Source organism: Panthera uncia, assembly GCF_023721935.1.
Source record: "Panthera uncia isolate 11264 chromosome B2 unlocalized genomic scaffold, Puncia_PCG_1.0 HiC_scaffold_24, whole genome shotgun sequence".
In the NCBI taxonomy this organism is placed as follows: domain Eukaryota; kingdom Metazoa; phylum Chordata; class Mammalia; order Carnivora; family Felidae; genus Panthera; species Panthera uncia.
This window is the reverse complement of record NW_026057580.1, coordinates 97,112,159-97,133,287: the sequence shown is the minus strand read 5'-3', so window position 1 is coordinate 97,133,287 and position 21,129 is coordinate 97,112,159. Positions and strand designations below refer to the sequence as shown.

The 21,129-nt window shown below is 38.2% G+C and overlaps 1 protein-coding gene across 6 annotated transcripts in view; it reads left to right on the top strand.

Annotated features, from left to right (window-relative positions):
• HIVEP2 (HIVEP zinc finger 2) overlaps positions 1-21,129 on the top strand; it is a 207,168-nt gene that overhangs the window by 102,375 nt on the left and 83,664 nt on the right. For all 6 annotated transcript variants that reach the window (XM_049654471.1, XM_049654473.1, XM_049654468.1 and 3 more), the window contains one exon: positions 14,470-14,582. The gene's annotated coding sequence lies outside the window, so the exon portion shown is untranslated. The remainder of the gene's footprint in view (positions 1-14,469; positions 14,583-21,129) is intronic.

The following is a 21,129-nucleotide window of genomic DNA, read 5'->3' as shown; positions in this document are numbered from 1 at the left end:
CCAATTTGATAAATCTTTTTTTTTTTAAGTTCTAAAGCAGCACTTTTCCTTCAATTTTTCACCACAAAAATAAAACTGGGTTTTCAGTTATAACCCTACAACACAAACCATTACACTGTAAAACTCCATTTTTTACTCGGTATAATTTCTTGTTTACTCTTTTCAATACAGGTATTTCCTTATCAGGAGACAAGGGATAAAAGCCACTGTGGCACATGATACCAGCCTGAGCAGAAAGGAGTTAGTTACTAGGTGCTAAGTGTGTGAGAGGTCAGTGGAATCTTTAGGGTACCTCTTCAGGAATTTTCTTGGTACGCTCACTAATAACTTGTAATTACCAGGCTTAGGAATTGCCTCCTATCAAGATGGCTGAATCAAACGTTTAAAAGTTTCAGAAACAGGCTAGTTTGTGCCTCTTCTTTGTGTCAAGCAATTTCTTTAATCTTGCAGAATTTAAATTCGGTTTTGATATTTCCCACTGGAAGTTCTTATTATGGCATTGCTTTAAAATTTGCTTTCAAATAAGAGGTTGAAATGGATGATCTATACAATTTTGTTCAGCTGGCAAATTCTACGATCAAAATTTACCTTTGCCTTTTAGAAGTTTTAGGATTTCTCCAGTGTTGTATGGTTTTTACTGGTTGTTCTTTGTCTCCCCAAATCAATAAAGCAACATCAGTAGTTAGTTAATTGTTGAGAATCTGAAATTTTCCTTTTTTAAAAAAATTGTTAATGTTTATTTATTTTTGAGAGAGACAGAGCATGAGCGGGAGAGGGGCAGAGAGAGAGGGAGACGCAGAATCCAAAGCAGGTTCCAGGCTCTGAGCTGTCAGCACAGAGCCCCATGCGGGGCTTGAATTCACGACCTTAAGATCATGACCTGAGCTGAAGTCGGACGCTTAACCAACTGAGCCACCCACGTGCCCTGAAATTTTACTTTAACTCAGTGAAGTCTTAATTATGTCTCTCCACTGTGGCCAACATTTAATCCAGTCAAATATTGTTAGGATGGATACCCTTTTTCCCCCCAGGACCATAGCTATTAAAGGTCTCTCAACTTGGAAAATTAAACATGCTCACATATTTTACATTTTTATAGTAAACAAACTAGAACCAATAATCCTAATGGCTTTCTAGCTTCTACATTGCCTATCTCAAGTGCATCACAGTTTTGGCCACCTGCTTTAGAAAGGAATATCAGTGACCTCTTAATTCTGAAATTCAGTGAAACCTTTAGTCTTATTGGATCTACTGTTGATTTGTACTTGACTATGTTTATCATTTAATTTTTTCTCTGCTTGGCCTTGTGACACTGTGACCTGTCACCCTACCCTGTTACCTTGTTCCCAGCCCCTTCTCACATTCCCTGTCTTTGTGGCTTTTCCCAAAGTGCAGCCATGGGCCTCTTCTCTCGGCAGCTTCCCAAACCGTGTACCCAGGCCTGTTGTTTTAAGTATCACTCTAAATGCTGATACTTCTAATGGCCTTCCAGACTGGGTTTTCAGCCCAGGTATCCTGTGGCTTCTATATCTATGTGTCTGCTTGGACAATTTCTACTTTCTAAGGGCATCTCAAATCTAGTTTGTTCTAAAACTGAATATGCTCTGTTTCCTCTCAAACTTGTTTTTCTCCTTGTTTAGGTTGGCAAGCTTCTGCTGATTACTCCAGATCCATTTCAAGTATATATCCACGCTCAGTCCTTTCTTGACACTCACCCCTTGCTGGGGCCCTATTGTAATTTAAGCTACAGCACTTTTCATCCTGTGTGTAAATCAGGTATTCACTGAGGTCAGAAAACACATATGTGTACCTTCTGATAGTAAAGGATTCTTGAGGGGCATCTGGCTGACCCAGTAGGTAGAGCATGCGACTCTTGATCTCAGCATTGTAAGTTCAAGCCCCACGTTGGGGGTAGAGATCACTTAAAGGTAAAAATCTTTTTTTCAAAAAAGATTGTTGAATATGTCGACAGATGGCAGAAATAGTAAATTATAGATAACTGAGAAACGAAGCAAAATCTTTATTTCACCAGGCAGAAAAGTTTGTAAGTGGTTAGATATTCAAAAGATATTTTTAATAGTTTTATAAAAAGTGAAACCATCAGCTGTGTTGATTAGGTGTAGGCCCGGGGACTTGAGAGGGTAAAAGTAGCTTCTATTTCCTTCCTAGACTCATGGTTCACTTGGTTCTTGGACTTTGTTTGAATGGAGACTCATTCATGGAATTGCGACAGCAAGTGGTTTGTCCAGTGACTTTCCCAGCTATTTCAAAAAGCATCTAAATGCACAGAGCAGAACTCAGCTATCTGCTTGGGAGAATATTTAGGTGCAATTATGTCCTATATACCCTTCCTCCCAGGTATTCTACATTCCCAAATGGGGCTATGTGGGTCAAGATAAGGGAATGATGTGGCTTCTGTTTACTTAAGTAGGAAGTAGTGAAAAATCATGACTTCATTTATAGAGATAACCCCTGCTCCACCTTTCTCTCCCTCCCCGCTACACACAGATAAGATTGTATATCTGGGTGTGCCAGTCATACCCATTTACGATGATCTCTAAGCCCTTAATATCAAGTTCATTCTTTGGTAATGGTACTGGTACCTTCGTCACATCGCACAGAAGGAACATTAGAAAAAATTAAACAAAAATTTTTTTTGACCTTTATTTATTACTGAGAGACAGAGAGACACAGAGCATGAGCAGGGGAGGGGCCAAGAGTTGGAGAGACACAGAATCCGAGGCAGGCTCCTGGCTCCGAGCTGTCAGCACAGATCCTGACGCGGCGCTCGAACTCACAGACCGCGAGATCATGACCTGAGCTGAAATCGGGATGCTTAACCGACTGAGCCACCCAGGCGCCCCAACATTAGAAAAATTTTATTATTGGAATCCTTATTTTGTTGGGAAGTAGCTTCTAACTAAATGCAGCAGGCATCCAGATACTATGTATAAATCCATGTTAACTTTAAAAATAAGTCTTAGCAGTGAAGACTGATCTATGACTGTCTTACATTTAAGGTTAAGTTCCCTGCACTAGGATGCTGGAGCATTTCAGAATTATGTAACCGTTTCCCTTTTGGCATTCATAAAAACAAGAAGCATGTTTCCAGAGGTCATCCCACATTGAGCAAAAATTTTAAATACATGAATAAAAATTCCATGTGGCTTTTTTAACACTAGAAACTTCACATAGATTTGTAATTTTGATGTATTTTGTAGTCTTATACTGGTTTGGTAGTCCTTTATCAGGAACAACAAACAAAACATCCTGTTTTTATAATATCCAGCATAAATCCCAGGGGAGTTATTACAGAAATAGCTAAGGTTCTTCCTATATCAGTTAGCAGCTTTTTTATTTCCATTATTTAATGTTTCTCTTCTCTTAGAAGTGTGACTAAAACAAAATCGATTTGTGTCTTCAGGCACTGAAGTCCTGCTAAGTGTTAATTGTCCAGGGTTTTTATAAAGGGCTTGAAGATAACACAAGAAAATGTAGGGCCTGACCCACGCACTAGGGCAAAGGTGACCATTTTAAATTGCAAATATTTGTAAAACTCTTCTTTTCTTCCTTGTCATGGTTTCCTCTTTTTGAAACTTACCAGGATTACTTTGAGTGTTTGCTTATGTGAAAATATGTGAAAATTGAATAGAAAAGATATTTTCAAAGGGTTGTGATATGGTTTAAGGATGGTGAAACAGCCAGAATGATGATTCAGAAGCTGAAATTAGCTCTACATTTTGTGCAATCAAGTAAAACTCTGTACCTTGGCCTTCCCCACACTGGATTAGCAAGGAGCTGGAAGCTGTTCCACCCCCAGCATGCCACTGTGGATGACACGTGGGGCCATGACAAACTGCTGCCTAATCGGGGCATGTGCTGCTGACAGGATAACCCTGAGGTACAGGGTGGATTAGAGTTGAGTGATCTCAACTCGTATTCATTTCCTCTGAAAGGAAAACTCACAAGGTCCTCTCTGTTCTAATGAGCATATATGCAGTGAGGATTCTCATGATGGTGCCCGTCACTCCAGTGGCCATGTTTGCCTTTGATGCTTGCTTCCCTGACGGGGCTCCAGGACATTGATAGCATTTATCCTGGGCTTTAGGAATCTCATTTTAAAACCACGGAAGGGAGAATGATTGGTTGCTTTTTCTTTTACTCTCTCACAGATTTTTTTTTCCTTAGTTGGTTTCCTGTAGGTTTTGGTGCAGAAAGCTCTACCACAAAGTGAGGAGGATAGAAGATGATCCTTGAATTCACTCCATTTCTGTTGAGCAAGTGGTAAACTTTTCCAGGTACAGCCTCTCAGGTCCAAGAGCTGAGTCATGTTTGTGACTGGGAGTTTGATGCTTCTCACCTTCAGTTCTTGTTGCCCAAAATGAGGCGATAATGCTTTGTCCTGTCAAATAAACAAAACTGTCAGGTTATCATTAACATGGGTCGCCACTCTAATTAAACAGAACTGATGGGAACTATCTGGGAGGATCTTAGCAATGGAGCAGTGATGTTTGCATTTAAATGATCTTAATTACCCCTTAGACTTCATGCCCTAATAAGATGAACGGGAGAATGTCACATCTCACTTAGCTGTATTGTTTTAGACAGTGGCTGCAGGCTGAAAAGGACCAGAGTGCATTAACTTGCACTGTGGTGTCTGCTTTTGGAGACAGAAGGTTTGGGAATGTATTTTCTTTCCCTTTCTTTTTCTTTCTTTCTTTCTTTCTTTCTTTCTTTCTTTCTTTCAAGGAAATTAAATCACAGCCCTGACAGGAGAGGGTGAAATCTCTGAGCAGACCTCCCCAGTGCTTGGAATTTACAGACTTCTACCACGTCCCAGTTTGCTATTGTCCTAAGGCAACACACTCCCCTGCTGCTCTTTGCGTCTTTGGCTGCTGGCCAGCCTCCCAGGGCCTCCGGCTTTGATGTGAGGAGCAGACTGTCCTCAGGCCAGGCTGTTGTTGCCCTGGCCTGGGCTTTACTCACCCAGAATGCCAGGAGGGATGTCCTGTCTCACAGTATACACTTCAACAGCTCTCGTCATCGTCACCGTCACAGTCACCGTCACTCCCAGGGCAGAGGGAGCCTGCCTTTGTGTCATCCACAAGTGGCTGCCTCCAGCTGCTCAGCTTTGCTTTGCTGGCTTTGGTGCTCCTGGTTGGTGGTGGGGGTGGAGGACTCTCAGCCTGGGGAAGGCACCGGCTCTGCCAGGTCGGCTGTCAGACTGCAGGGCCTCCTTGGCAGGGCTCAGGGGAACCGACCAGGCAAGTTGAACAGCTTCCACTGGGGACATTGCATCGACCTTCATTTGATCTAGGCCTGGCAGCCTGGTTAGTGAGGACGTAAATTCTGGCTGAGGAAGTCTTTCTTAACTGAACCTGTTTCCCACCATGGTTCCAGGCTTGCAGTTAGAGGTCTGTGCTGTTGTAAATTTAACTCCTGTGACTTCTGGTAGTATCTGTTGCTAATTCTAAAAGCAGGTGTACCCATAAACACAGAAGACTATAATGATACATACCAAAGAAGTAAAAATGGCATTATGCCTTAAAACTAATGAAAAGGCTAGATCCAGGTGGGAGAGAAAGAAAGAGAGAGAGAGAGAGAGAGAGAGAGAGAGAGAGAGAAGGAATTTATCATTGATGAACTGTCTTCTGAAGGGCCAATTCAATTCAAATAGAACTGCCTCAGAAAACTGAAAGCAGACCATATCTTGTTCTGGTCTAAGTGCACTGTATCTTTATAGGGTTGGTAACAGCATTTCCCACAGAAGGGGTTTCTTGCTTCTATTCTAGTAAAACCCATTCCCCAAATATGTCTCTTTCCCAACCGTTATTTATTTTTTTTTCTTTATATGAAGTTTTACAAAGTCATAAGGTTGGTGGGTTTGTTGTTTTCCCTAATGAGAACACATTACATTTTTGGCAGTCAAGTATGAAACGATTATTAGCTCTTTTTTGCAGGAGTTGGGGAATGCAGCCTGCATGATGCCATGACCTAGTTAGGGGAGGACACCTGAAAACGTTCAGAGTAGAAAGAGGAAGACATTTGTAGAAGACAAACTTCACGGTCTTTTTAGGGCATGAGTGTTGGCATTCTGTTTAGTGTTTTGCAAGCCATTCATGAGTAATGATTTAGTGTGCTCGTAGTAATATCTTTTTCTGGTTGGTCAAGAGTGCTTGTATGTGTGTGTGTATCAGAGTGGGCATTTGGTAAGTCCATTGGTTCATCCTGATACTAGAGCCTTATTTAGCACAGCTATAGTGATGCATTTAACATCACTTTAACATTCAAGTCTAGATACTTTGAAATTGCAGACTTTTGCCATAATCCATTCCTAAATTACATCTTCCAGCAAACACAGGGAGGTTTCGTAGGCAGGAACCGGTAAGGGAGAGGGGTGCTGGTAAACCAGAGTTACGGCATTTCACATTAATAGGAAATGCAATATTTGCCAGTATTCCATATGTCATTTCTCACTGCTTACAATAAAGTGACGTCGGTAGTTCCAAAGATGGAACTGGAGGTCAGTAAGATTGTTGACCTGTCCTGGGAATGCTAGAATGTACCGTTTCTCCTTCAAACACTTCCCTTCCCTCCTGCAGGTTATAGGTACCACCTCTCCCTGTAATTTCTTTTTCAGTAAATAAAGTTTAGAGATTGAGTTTTCAAGTTTATAGTGACCTTTGCAATCTTCTGGTTTCTTTCTTTGTTTCTTTCTTTGTTTCTTTCTTTGTTTCTTTCTTTGTTTCTTTCTTTCTTTCTTTTCTGTTAAATCCACTGGACAATATATCGAACATATTGTAGGTTGACAGGAAAAAAACTTTCTAAGGAGATTTAAACACCAACTAAGGTATAATTCATTAATAATTTCATTCTGTTTCTGGATGTGTTTTCTTTCCCATTGTCAGCCAGTGTGGGAGGAAAGGGAAGAATAATGCCGGAGCTGAGGGTGTGTGTGGGTATGTGTCATCTAAAAGTATTTTATAGAAAAAAAAAGTGTTTATTTTTATAATAAAAGTAAAATTCAGTGCTCCAAATCACAGAAGTCTCTTAATTCTATTGTAGTGAAAAGTTATATTCCAGTGCTTTTAAAATTGTTAATCATTAGAGACATATGTTAATCAAAAGCATACATATCATATGCATACATATGCATAAATATATATATAAAAATGGTAATTTTGTGCTACCAGGCTTAAGCCTAAAATGTCATTAATAATACTGTTGCTGTTGCCAGTGGAGAAAATTTGCATAAGATTAAGGCACATGTACCCATTTCTTTATTCCCTGGAATAGCATTATAATTCCCAAACTTACAAAAAAAATTTTTTTTTGAGAGAGAGAGAGAGAGAGAGAGAGAGAGAGAGAGAGACAGTGCGAGTGGGGGAGGGGGCAGAGGGAGAGAAAGAGAGACAGAATTTTAAGCAGGCTTCACACTCAGCATGGAGCCAGGTGCAAGGCTTGATCCCATGACCCTGATGCAATGACCTGAGCCGAAATTAAAGGTTGGACACTCAACCCACTGAGCCACCCAGGCGCCCCCAAACTTACAAATTTTAAACAAAGTCAGAAGTTCCCTTCACCTAGTTAGAAGTGAATTCAGGTTAAAATTTCAAATGATAATATCTGCATCTACAAAGCAGTTTTCTCTTTTTGGAACTCTCAGTGTCCCTTCCAACATTGCCTCTTCTGGTCCCCTGCTCTCTCCCTGTCACCACCACCCTGAACCTGAGGCTTGATCAAGTCCAGCCTGATCTGGGAAGCCATTTGCCACTCTTCTAAACCCTACAGAACTCTTCCTGTTCTCAACTTCTGTTATACTTAGAATCATTACCACACATTTTGACATTCAGCACTTAATTTTTTAAAATAATTTTTAATTGTTGACTCAGGGCTTTGTTATTGTGTACTTTGTTATTTCTTAAACAGCTAGAACAATGGTAGATACCTTGCAAATGTGCTTTTATTTTTTTTAAGTTTTAATTTTTTTAAAGTTTATTTATTTATTTTGAGAGAGAGAGAGAGAGCATGCAAGCAAGCAGGGAGAGGGGCAGAGAGAGGGGGAGAGAGAATCTCAGGTAGGCTCTATGCTATCAGTGTGGAGCCTGATGTTGGGCTCGATCCCACGAACCCTAAGATCATGACCTGAGCTGAAACCAGGAGTTGGTCTCTTTACCGACTGAGCCACCCAGGCACCCCACCTTGTAAATGTTCTTAATTGATTGTTATTTCTCTTGTGTGGCTGTTGGTAAACGGTTATTACAGACTACAACCGCTCTTCTGAAAATGTGCACCTCAGACCAGCACATGAGCATCACCAGAGAACTCCCAAAAGTTGGACCCCATCCAGACCAATAGAATCAGAATTCACATTTTAACAAACTTCTCTGGTGACTCATAAGCATGTTAAAATTTTAAAAGCATTGTCGAGGGGCGCCTGGGTGGCTGAGTGGGTTAAGCATCTGACTTTGGCTCAGGTCATGATCTCAGGGTTTGTGGGTTTGAGCCCCACATCAGCTCTGTGTTGACAGCTTAGAGGCCTGGAGCCTGCTTTGGATTCTGTGTCTCCCTCTCTCTCTGCCCCTCCCCCGCTTTCATTGTCTCTCTCTCTCCCTTTCTCTCTCTCTCTTTCAAAAATAAATAATAAAACATTTAAAAAAAAAAGCATTGTAGAGGAAGGTTTCTCTTCCTCGGAGGGGTAGAGACCCCAGGAACCTTCAACTTTCCCTTTTGTCAATGTTGTATTGTGGTCATTTAGTATCTGGCTGTATTAGGGTGAAACTGCCTGTCTTACAATAACAATGAGGTTGGAAATTTATTCTTTACATAGAAACTGCAACCTTTAAAAGTGACCAGAGTATTAAGACTGTATTTATATTCTGATTCAAGACAACTTTAGATCTAAATCATTAAAATCCCTTTACCTGGCTTCTTTCAAAATTCTCCTACTGAAGAGCAAAAAGTATATGATTTCCTTTTCCTTAGTTACCTTTTTTTTTTTTTTTTTTTTTTTTTTTTTGCTTTTTACACTTGAAGTGCTTACACCCACTCAGCTTGCTATTTTGAACTCTGGGAAAGAAAATTTGTGGGCATCTTGCAGTCTTTCAGGAAACAAGGCTTAGATTAAATATTTGCCACATTTTCTATGTGTTTCTTTCTTCAGGAAATTGGAGGAGCACATCACTCATGCTTTCAGTCAACCTGACACATAGTATGACGTTCACAGTGTGGATGGAAAATAGCTTCTGTCCTTATTTGCCTACCTTCGCACAGATATTCCTGGTGTTTCCCCTCCCATTCTTCTATTTGTCTTTCCTTCCTTTTCACTATGGTGTCTAGAATTCTTCAGGTACTCATACATTTTATAAAATACAAGATTCCTTGAGAGTCCCCAGGTTTGGTATATCAAGGAAGAGGAATAACACTTGGACATCATTAAACGTTCGACAATATGTAGAGTATTCTTAGTCAAATTTGAGTTTAAAAGATTAATATAATTTAAGTTAGGTGCAGTTCATTGTTGGTTTTGCTTTACCTTTAAACCTAGTTCACAGCAGAAATGAGAGACATTGGGATCGGAGATAGAGGAACATACTAGGTATCTCAGCCCTTCAGCTATGTTTTAAATGAATTCAGGGCTGCGTCTTGTGGATATACCAAGAAAATAATATGATTGGAATATGATTGGGGTGGTTGTGTCGTTTATACACAGTGTAATCTCATCTTTGTTGAGGCAATTAAGATGTTTTATTTAAGCTAGAACTTACAACACTTTTCTGTTTAATCAGCGTTTGCCTACTTGTAAAGAATATTATTCAGAGGATCTGGTGACACAATTCAGTTGCTGGACTTGAGGAATTCAGTGTTTCCAAGCAAGTGAAATGGAAATGAGGAAAGACACAGAACCAAGAGTCTTCTAGAATGCAAATGATTATTGAATGTGAAAAATGTAATAAACATAGAAATGCACCATAATACACTGTTTTTGACATGGCAGAACAAAATATTGAAAGGATGCCTCTATATGTGATTCAACACAATTCTATTCAAACTTTTAATGGGATTTTTTTGGGTATGGCTGAATGTGGAGGGCAAATATTACACTTAATCAAATAATATAATCAGGGAAAAAAGGGTAAGAGTTTTGCAGGTATATGTGTGCACTTAAGGAAATATCAAGGAGCGTTTGAAAAAAAGAGAGCAAAAATAGAAATCTTGCCCTACTGTAGATTCAAATAGACTGTAAAACAACAACGGTAATTAAAACCGCCCAACACATTAACAGCAAGTTCATAAGGTAATGTCACTCACATTATATGTACTCAGTCTGAACAAAGGTTCCAATTTAAATATGTAGATCAGTGTGACAAAATGGGAAGCCCATCATGGATCCATTATGAGACAATACAGAGTTAAAATATAACATAGCAAGCTTAGTAAATAGTACTGTGGATAACTTGGAGTTTGTCAAAAATATTTGAGTATGTACTTCCTGCTGTGGATCCAAATACATGCCAGATATATTAAATGGTTAAAGATCTAAAAATAAATAAACTTACAGAACAGTTTGTAGAAAAGTTAATATATGCATCATATTAAAGGGTCATTTAAATTCACAGGAAAAAATAGGACCAAAAAGTAGTCAAATTATATGAATAGAGATAATTTTTACATTAAAAATGAGAGACAATGAAATTATTTTTACATGAGAGAATGATTACAGTCACCATTAACATAAAAAGGCAACCCGAAAGTACCATTTTACATTAAATAAACCACCAAAGAATTTAGTCATATAAAAACATGAGGTTTGGTGGAAATGCAATGTTCAGATATCGTTGGTAGTTTTGTAGGTGATTTCAGTCTCTTGGAATCAACATGGCTATAAATGTGAAGTCCATAAAAATACTCATACTCTTTGATTTGATAATATTATTTCTGTTACTCTTTTAAGGATGAGTAGTATCTCTAGTGTTAAAAATAAACAAGAACATCTTTAATGTTCCTGCATATAGAAATGGTTAAGGAAATGACTAAGTGTGCTGACTATGAAATATTATGTGGCTACTAAAAATGAAAACTATATGAATTACATGAAAATGTAGAACAGGTGTATCAAATAATAAATGAAAACAAGTTAGAATGCATTGTTGTTATATGTGTGTTATGAGAACATCTATGTGAAAATATGCTTATAGGGACAAATAAATACTAGATTAAAATTTTTAAAAATGAAAATAATTATGTTTGGGTGATGGGATTAAGAGGGTTGTTGTTTTGTTTTTTTTTCTTTTTTTTTTTTTGGTTATAAATGTCTTCAATGTCATTATGTATTTCTAAAGAAAAATAATATAAATGACTAAGTAGGGCAGCTGTATTAACTCTGGCTGTTAGGGCACTGCTTCCCAAATGTTATTTTGGAACTCTGCCAAAATATGCCAAGGGGTTTTGGGTCTCTAACAGTTCAGTTATTCTGTTTCTTTATTCTCCGTGGCCAGGTTTTTACTAGATTTACAAAGAAGCACGTTACTTCTAACCGTGATGCAGAGGGTGGTGTGGAGCCGGTGGTATTTGCTGACCTGTTCCCACTCACTTTGCACTCGTGGCCTTCTGCATTTCCTTCTCATCCTAAACTGGGAAGCATCTTTAGTATCATTGGTGCTCAGAGAAGCTCAATGATGTAAAGGGAAAATAGTGGAATAGTAGTCAGGAAGTCTGCCTTCTAGTTGCATGACCTTGGGCAAATGACTGTGACCTTCTGAGTCTCAGTCTCATCATCAATAGAAGGAGGGTGTTTGATGACCTCCTCTGGACCTGGATTAAGGATATGTCCAGAGGTATAAAGACATCAAAGTTCCCAACCTTATTCCAGGGTGCCAAATGCTACTAAACGAAAGCGCTCTCAGGGAGTGGTCTGGTCAACTCAGAGAGCATGATTCCTCTATACTACATGGGGTAAATCATTAAGCTAGAGAAAGTCACTTAGGTGCAGCATTGTGGCTACATCTGATTTATTATATATAAATATAGACCAATCGGTAACAAGCATGATCAACTATTAGCTAATGACAAATTACTCGATTGTTTAGACTACATAACTGACTGTACCACACAGTTTCAGATGCATTTAGATTTTCTGATGAAGCCAAAATACCGCAGACTGAGGTGTTTTGTTTTTTTTTTTTCCTTTTTCCTCCTGTGTTGAGGCAGGCAATAAAAACAAATTGAAGGTAAGAAGGTTTAGATTCAACTGCTTTCATCAGGTTATAAAATTATTTTAGGCTCTGCACTACTGTGTGGTATAGAAATTGTAGAGAACTTATTGTGGTATCTTAGGTGTCATTGCTCATTTCTAAGGAAGTGAACATTTCTAAAGAATGTTGTATTGTGGTTTGTACACATGAGGCTCACCTGTTATGCAGGCAACAAATCTGTATCTTCTGTGCTAATTAGGAACAGTCATTCATCTGAATCATCCATACAGATGACTAATATATTTTGTACTTAACTGCTTGTGAGGTTTGATATGAGGTACCATGCATTAGTAATATCAACACTGAAATATTCCTAAGTAATTTGAAATCACAGACCACTCCAATAAGCATAGTCAGATTAAAACGACAACATACTTGCTGTACTATAGATGTAAGACCTTTTGAGATACTGGCTTAATGACTGGCCACGCTCAAGTCATTTAAGTCCCTTTATGGGGCAAGAACTACATGTTAAGAGAACAGTACGCTAAGAAATAAGCAAGCACAGAAAGGTGATGGTAGATCTAAACTTTGGTACAGGTCAATTTCACTTATGTTGACAAACCAGCGAGAAAAGGATTCCTAAGAATCTTCAAGTCATTTTGCATCGTGAGGGGAAGCGCCCTCACGCTTTCTTGGAAAATGACTAACATAAGGCTATAAGTTGCTAAACAGTGTACTAGCCCAAAGCCATCATGGCAAGAATTCAGAGGTGACACTATAAAGCCATCTTCTGAACATTATTTGAAACAGCCTTTGCAACTTCCATAAAGGCCTAGAAAAGTACAAAAATATTTTCACAGCTCTAGATATTCAAGTGTGAGAAATGTGTGTGTTGTACCATTTGCAGCTCCTTTAGGTGCTTATATTTGTTGATCCAGGATAATTTAAAATAACCAAACCGTTTGACTTTTATCTTGTCATATTTATGGCAAGAACCCTAGCATAATAATCAAGACTGTTTGTCTTTGTGAATGAAGAAGTCTTTTGAGATCATATCCATCTCAATTTTCTAGATAATTATTTCTTGAACAGCAGTAAGTCTAGAATCTAGACATTGGATTGTCTTGGAAGTGAAAATGTATTTCCAGTGATTGCTGTGGATTTCTACTTAGTATGTATAATTATTGCTATTTGTCTTCTCCACTGTTAGGAATGTTTTTGGTTTGTTCTGGGTTAGGTTTATTTTTGAGCATCTACCTTCTAATAGTGGATAGCAAATCTGTATCAACCTTTATTAAATACTGAGATGAGCTCAATTAATTTCACTAATAGGTGTGGTGGGATTAGTGGAGTGGCAATATGTAGCTAATTCCACATTGCATAATAAAAAATCATGTGCTTATGGCTTTGGAATAGGTTTTTAAATTTTCACGTGGATATGGTTGGATTTGATGTTCTGGGACTTTAAAACATACTAAATCTATCTTGGGGAGACTTGATTCGGGAGTAGCTGGACGCTGTCCAATTTTGTAATCTCACTCTTCTGCTCAGCCTTCCAGCATCCCATTTATTTTAGGCTCTCATCAGTTGAGATATAGCTTGCTTTCTCTCAAACTTACTCTTGGAACTGAAATACTAGTTTAATATTCGGGCTTCAGAAACGGTGTGTCTGCCGGTAAAGAAAATGGAATTAAATGATATTATTTATAAACCATAAGCTGTTTATGGGTCTGTAGGAGAATAAACACTCTCTGTGGGAGACGAGGTATAACCTTCGAAGAATGATTTGGAAATTCATGCATGCCAGTGCATTCTCTCCAAATGATCTATCTAGGTATTAGTTTATATTCCTCAATAGAGATTATGTGTAACTAGAGTTTAAGCCTACGCATTTTAATTGCATCAGTAAATTAATAAGAATCAATGAGCCAAATCCCAAAGCAATCGGTTGCCATCTAATTTTACATATCCTAACTTGCATTATATAGTCATTGTTTCTGTGTGTCAATCAGCACTGACAATAAAGTCTCTGCTCTCACATTTATTGTGTTATTTTATTGTTTTCTCTATGCTTGCATATTCATTTTATCCAAAACTGGTAAATTTCAGTTGGCAGATGCTTTTGTTGTTTTATACTTTTAAGCAGTACGGTAACTTGGGAGAGGATTTAACAGTAATCTTGATCTGATTTCTGTGTTGTTAATGTATTGATCCTATGCTACTCTGGCTTAAACATTATTTGTTTTTCTTTTTGTTTTCCTTTCCTCATTAGGTGGAGTCTTTGAATTTTTAAAAAGACAATGGTAATCAGATTGACTTGAAAAATTAAGTGAATTGACTTGGTTGGAACACTCTTTTACCGATTCAGTAACATTCAGCTGCTGGGTAAGTGGAGTCAAGTTCTTTTTATATGGTTTGATTTCAGAATTTTTGAAAAGATCTTTCAAGCAAAATATTAAGCTTTATGTGAAACTTAGGCAGTAATGATTTGAGGCCCTTACTACCCGTGAAAGATGTCTGGGATGCTATCTAAATGAACATGTTTGCAAGTTTTTACAATATTTCTGGAAATATCCCAGTTAGAAAGATGAGAAGATTAGAAAATGTGGTCATTGATAGCTGGGAACATATCCTTTTATTTACTATTTTTTTCTTATTTTTGTTTTGTTTTTAAAGTTTGCTTATTTATTTTGAGAGAGAGAGAGAAGGGGAGGGCAGTGAGAGAGAGGGAGAGAGGGAATCCCAGGCAGGCTCTGTGCTGACACAGAGCCCAATCTCATGAACTGTGAGATCATGACCTTAGGCGAAACCAAGAGTCGTACACTTAACTGACTGAGCCACCCGGGCACCCCCATTTACTCTTTTAATAATTATTTGCTTATTAAGAATCTTGGGGTCATATAAGAATATCGGATTTTACCGTTAGTGAGGTATTTATGTATAATTTTATTATATTGCCTCAGATTCCAATCTAAAGCCTGCTGAACGTTTTGAGTAAATTAGCATCTCTCCTTATGTTAAGCCGTTCTCATTTTACAGAAAGTTTGATTTCTACGATAAGAATAGAAACCTTAAAGTCTTACTCAAATCAACGTCCTCGTCGCACTGTGAATCTGTGGAAAACTCTTGAGGTGGAGAAGTCCTCACCAAGAGGAGTTTAGGCTCTTAGCAAATTACTGGTGTTGCCAAGACAGAATTTAGTGGGAACAGGACTTTGGCTACTGCTAAAATGTCAGCATAGTAAAACCTGCTCTGTCAAACAGATTTTTGGCATCAGAAGTCTAAATGATACTGATTTTAAGGTTCGGCTATTTTATTTTATTTTATTTTTTTAATCCAGGCAAACTCATGTTTTAATTAACCCTTTGCACAGTAACAGAACATTTGGAAAAATATTTGTATTTCTAGTCCAGGTCATGAGATTTGAGGTTCTGATATTTTAAATTTTATGCTAAACTGTGTGGCTTGTTATTAATTTTCCTCTGAATAAATGGAGGCTATGTAAAAACCTGAGGGATGATAATGAATAAGAGAGAAGAGCATCTAGCCATTTGGGGAGCAGTGTTCAAAACCAAACTAACAGTGTCTGCTTCACCTATGGGCATCTTAAGACATGCTGAGGTCACGTGGTTTTTCAGGGATACTGCTGCATAATTTATATGATGCCAACAACTGCTTTAGGGTTGTCTAAAATAATCTCCCTTGAGACAACTGCCCTGGAGCTTGATTTGTTTAGTGTGGCTTTTGCGTATTCAACGAGTATGGAAATACCAAGCGCAGAAACCTTGGGACATCTTTTAATTTTGCCTGTAAGGCTCATGACCCAAGATTCATTTGCGAGCAATAATTTCCATCGTTATGGGCACGTGAGATGCTATTCAGAAAAAATATTTTGGATAATTAAAGGGATGTAAGGCAGTTAGATGAAAAACTCATTAGGAAGAGAAGTGTTAAAAAAATTTCAAGAGCCAAACCTTAATTCTTCAACAGCTGTGATAGATGTTACAAAATGAAAGCTAATATTGTGCACCACTAACCTAAATGTTTTTGTCTGCCACATTTAATTTTCTATGTACTCACAAGGTTGGCCTTTACAGTTATTCCCAAAGTACCCCATGGTGTTACAGTTAAATTTCAGTTGGTGGGACCTAACCTAAGGGATGTTTGGGAGACTGTACCGATTATGTTCCGTAAGTGCTACCTGAGAATGGACGTGGTGTGGACATTGAATATAGTTGGCCTTCTCCTTATTTATTACACTGTGAGTTCTGGGAGCCTTTGCTTAAAAGTCAGCTCATTGGAATCACTCTGTTTTAAAATAATTTTTTTTTTAGTTAAGTAAATTTATAAGATTATGTGAGGATTAAACTCCTGGCAGGTGGTAGGGGCTCAATAACTAGTAGTGATTATGATGATGATTAGTAGTGGTAATGGTAGTTATAATCATTATTTAAACATAATACGTAACGTCTTATTAACCATGTGACTGATTCTTTAGGCTGTCATTGAGGACAAAACGCATAGAGATAAGTACATTTTCTCAAACCAAATACTTCCTTTGGTAAGGAAACACTTCATATGAAATTGGTGTGGTTCTTTTAAGATGTCCGTGTTGTGTATAATCAGCAATCTGTCCATGACTTTATCTGTGAACCTGGCCTTGTCCATGAGCCCAAGTGAGGATATGTTTTATAAATGATACATCTAAAAAATTTGCTACCCCAAATTGGCAGTAGATAGAAAACCGTTACTAAGACAAGAAAGGGAAACCCTCACCATTAGAGTGACCATTCTTTCATGACACTTTTTGTAAAATATGGTAAAAACAGATGGCTTTATCTTTTAATCAATAATACTGCTCTTCATTCATTGCCAGTTTCTTTTGCGAAGCCAGTTCTTTCGACCGGTCTTGAAATTATTCATTTTAAAAGTAATATTAGCTGACCTATGGTCCTTTAACAATATGCTCAGATTGATATTTTTTCATTGCATTAGATATAATTATTTAAGAACTATGTAAGTGGCATGTCTTCTTTAAGCTGAGGAAAAGTAAGAAGGAAGGTGAAAATTATTAATATGTTCCATGAGTTGGGCTCTGTGCTATAGGTGCTTAATCTTTTTAAAGTGAAAATGAAGAATACCATAATCACTTGAGGAAATTGCGTTTCAGAGCAGTAATTACTTAGCTGAGAGTTACATAGTTATTATAGTTAGTAATTTTGGGAGTCGGAAGTTGTTGAAATCCAAATTTAATTTACAAATAATAAAATAAATAAGTCAGTCAGAGAAGGACGGATATTGTGTTTTCACTCATATGTGGATCTTGAGAAACTAAACAGAAGACCATGGGGGATGGGGAGGGGGGATATAGATAGAAACAGAGAGGGAGGGAGGCAAACCACAAGAGATTCTTAAATACAGAGAACAAACTGAAGGGGGGTGGGGGAAAGGGAAAATGGGTGATGGGCATTGAGGAAGGCGCTTGTTGGGATGAGCACTGGGTGTTGTATGTAAGCTAATTTGACAATAAATGATATTAAAAAATAAAAATAAAAATAAATAAATTAAAAAAAATATGTATGTCATTACTTACACAAATATGGAAAATAAAAGTGAGGAAAACTTTTAATCCATTCTCTCTGGACTCATTTTAGCAGATTTTATAAAGATCTGATGAAGTTGCACATTAGATCTACTCTGTGCTCTCTATGGGTTTGGTATAATTTTTCCTGCTGTCACGTAGAATTCAGAGTGGACCCTTGAGCTTCAGTGTGTTGTGGCCTTCAAAATGTTTCCTTTTAGGTAGGGTCATTTTTATAGCTTTTCGGATGCATACAACTCTTCTGTTTGGGTCCTTTATGTTTTAAGGTAACTGAAGAAGGTATCGGTACTTATGAATGAGTATTACCAAAATGATATGAAGCCTAGACTCAGTCCCTGCTCACCATGACTGCTGTTTCTTTTGCCGTTATAGCCTGTGTGAATGGAGTCCGTTACTGTTAGCTTCTTGGACTACATGGTTTTTCATTTTTCCAAAATTATTTTCTTCCACTGTTTACACAGCCTGATGCTGCCTGCTTTTTTTTTTTTTTTTAAGTTTATTTATTTATTTATTTTGAGAAGGAGAGAGACAGTGCACATGGGGGAGGAGCAGAGAGAGAGGGAGACAGAGAATCCCAAGGTGACTCCGCACAGTCAGCACCGAGCCCGAAGCGGGGCTTGAACTCACAAACCCAGAGATCATGACCTCATCCGAACCAAGAGTCTGACACTTAACCGACTGAGCTACCCAGGTGCCCCTTTCCTGCCTTGTTTTTCAGGCATCTCACTTGGCTCTACCTTCACTCATTCCCACATTCAGTACCTTACCCCTTCATTTATTCGTCGTTCAGTCAACAAGCATTAATTAAGTCAGTAGTATGAACAAAGCACATTTTTTTCCCCATTGAACATTTTTTAAGCATCCAAAAACTGAGGGTTGCTTCTATATCATTTCATAGTATTCCCTCCTGCCTATCCGTCTTCTTGTCTCCTTACTTTAGATCACAGTGAAGGATGTTTATGGGTGGTAAATCTCTCATCTTTTACTCTCCACACAAAAACCTACACAATAGTATTTAGTAATTAATTAGTTTCCTTGTTTCTCTCATGACGTGAATTACCATTTGTGTGATACTGTACAGTTTACAAATGGCTTCCATGGTACATTATCTCGCTTTAGACAATAACTGTTATGTAGCTATTACTCACATTTTATTCTGTGTCTGAGGAAACGGAGGCTCAGGGGGTTACAACTAAGTGATTTGCTCAAAGTCACAGCACTAGTGAGCCATACGACCAGACTTTAACCCTAGGTCCTGCAACTTTAGATAGCATGTCACTTGCTGCCTGGTCACCGGTTTAGTTGACTACCAGTGTTCAAATATTGGAGCTTTGCTGATACAGTCACTATGTTTTGTTCAGTATGAAGCAAATACAGAAATAGAAGCTACATTGAAGTTTTAACGAAGAATCAGGTCTCGTAGAAAATCTTGGAGGCAGTGTACCTTTCCTTTCTTTGATCATACTAACTGTTAAATTCACCCAGTGACTCCCCTGCCCTAAGAATCTCACAAACTCCAAGCAACATCCTTAGACCTCAAGAATGGCCCTTGGAATTCTGATTCTCTTGGATAGTTTACATAAAAATTTGCTAATTGGATATTGAACAAAACCACTCACTGAGAGATCTTTAGTTTTGAACCTGATATCACATTGACTTCTCATCCATGAATTGTCCAAAGACAAATTGACTTTGTGTTTTCTGCCTCATCTCTTACTTGCATTATTGGTTATTGGTTAATTACGCTTTACCGATATCAGAATCTGGCCAATTCTTTTATTTTAGTCTTATTTATTTAGTATATGAGCATTATTCATCTTCATGTTTTACTTCATTTCCCTCTCAATCCCCTTAATATTTTATACTTCTCTCATGTCACTTTTGTATGTATTTTTGTGCTTTACATTAAAGTGATTTCTGTGAAGTTTTTTTCTCTCACACACCATACTATCAGCTGCTTGAAGGCAAAGGCTGTGTCTTTATTTTGTTGGTTTCCTGTTCAGCCTTGAAAATGGTGATTGAAAAAAACAGTAGATATTCAATAAATATTTGTTTAATTTAATAAAAATATTCGGCTGTGGGTTTTCTTTTCAAATTCCTTTTGGGGACTGCAAATTTATAACTGGCTTTAGTCATATCAGTGAGATGAATCAGCAAGTCTGATACTTATTAACTATCCAGAGCAGAGCCATAAGAATAAATTTATGTGTATTTTAGTGATCTTTCTGAATACAAAAAAAAAAAAAATCTTCTCTATGTTAATGGCAACACTCTCTCCCACAAATAAAATAAAACAAAAACCCCTTTATTCCCTTGACAAGGATATTTTATTGTATTTGTCTTGACCATGGGAATAAAAACAAATGACCTCTGAAAAAATCTAATGAGATAACATAAAACATGGCTTCTAAACTAGAGGCTTCCTGGGAGATACAGGTGTAAACATAGTGTGAATGTGGGGCACCATTGCTGTGGTGGTGGGAAGGCCCTGAACAGGTTTGAGTGGAAGAGAAACACAATCAGAGTTGTTGCACATGAGGAAGATGAATCCAGCTAGCTTGTGCTGGATGGTGTGGTGGGTAGAGATGGGGGGTGGGGTGCATAGCAGTAAGAGTCTCTGAAAGCATTGAAGCCACTTAGGAGGTACTTACATTAATTCATACAAGAGCTATCACCTCATGTTGTGCCCTTTATGTCTCCTCCCTCATACCACAGATGAAAGTACTTTGAGAAAACTTTAGTGAACACTTGAGCCTAGGTTCAGGGGGTTCTTTCCGACTTCTCCAATCTCTTCCTTGGTTTCTGACTTCTCGGGTATGATTATGGTGCCCTTGTGCCTACTTGCAGCTTAAATTGTTTTTCCTAAGACCCTCCTCACTTCCACAGGTCACTGCCTCTGGTAATTATCCCTGGATTACATACCGGAGGACACCATGCTTAGACCTGTCCTTTGGAAATTTGCCAGTTGGACCCAGAGTACCTTCTGATCACATCTTTTGCATTGGGATTTCAGGCAGGTGCGCACGGTCTGCCCTGGAGTGGTAGGAATAAGGATTGACAGGACACAGATAATATAAGCCAGAGTATGCTGGAAGCCAACGTAGGACTGCCTGCCTGATTGGGTATAGGAGGTGTGTGTGTGTATGTGTGTGTGAGCGTGTGTGTGCGCGCACTACTCCCCTACTACTCTGGGAGTAGGGGAACAGGAGGAAGTTGTCAATGATGGCACTAGGCTTTGAGCCTGGGAGTTCAAATATTACTCTTAATAGGAAAAGAGAAGTAAAGAGAAACTGGTTTCCGTAACAGGGTGATGAACTTGAATGTATACTA